Source organism: Fulmarus glacialis, unplaced genomic scaffold (assembly GCF_000690835.1).
Source record: "Fulmarus glacialis isolate BGI_N327 unplaced genomic scaffold, ASM69083v1 scaffold29140, whole genome shotgun sequence".
In the NCBI taxonomy this organism is placed as follows: domain Eukaryota; kingdom Metazoa; phylum Chordata; class Aves; order Procellariiformes; family Procellariidae; genus Fulmarus; species Fulmarus glacialis.
In genome coordinates this window covers 4,181-4,704 of record NW_009186254.1, presented here as the reverse complement: position 1 = coordinate 4,704, position 524 = coordinate 4,181, and the positions used below count along the sequence as shown (strand labels likewise).

Genomic DNA, 524 nt, shown 5'->3' with positions numbered 1-524 from the left:
TGTAGCTCCGCCTGTCACTACTATGGCTCAGGAAGGGGCTCTGGGAATCATTCAGCCGCAGCCAGAAAGAGCAAACCAAGGCTCGGAAGAGAAAATATTAGCACAATGCTGCAGAAATCCCCAGGGCTTCCCCAGTTTGCATCTAACAACTTCCAAAAGTCAGGCTGGGCGAAGGGCAGAGCGACAGGTACCGGCAGCCTCCAGACACAGAGAGATTACGGACGAGGAGTCTTCAGCCTGGAAACGGGACGACTGAACGGGCACGTGCCAGAGGACTGTAACATCGTTATTGGTGAAAAGAAAGTCAAGACAAAAGCGTTTGCTGTCTCTCTTGACCAGACTCAGGGCTCAGTCTTTATCCCCCCCACACCCCTTTTATTTTTCTTTTGTTTTTTTTCAAAACACTTAAGCCTTTGCTGCTGGCTCCTGCTGGAGACGGGACACCGGGCTGCAGAGATGCTGGCCCAATCCTGCACAGCCGTTCTTTCTCAGGGCCAGCTGCTCTTGCAGCCGCGCTGGGATCT

General features: G+C 53.1%; 1 protein-coding gene across 1 annotated transcript in view; it reads right to left on the bottom strand.

Moving 5' to 3' along the window:
- Positions 1 to 524, bottom strand: part of FNBP4 (formin binding protein 4) — a gene marked incomplete at both ends in the record, with an annotated part of 6,660 nt that overhangs the window by 2,000 nt on the left and 4,136 nt on the right. The gene's annotated exons all lie outside the window — the stretch shown is intronic.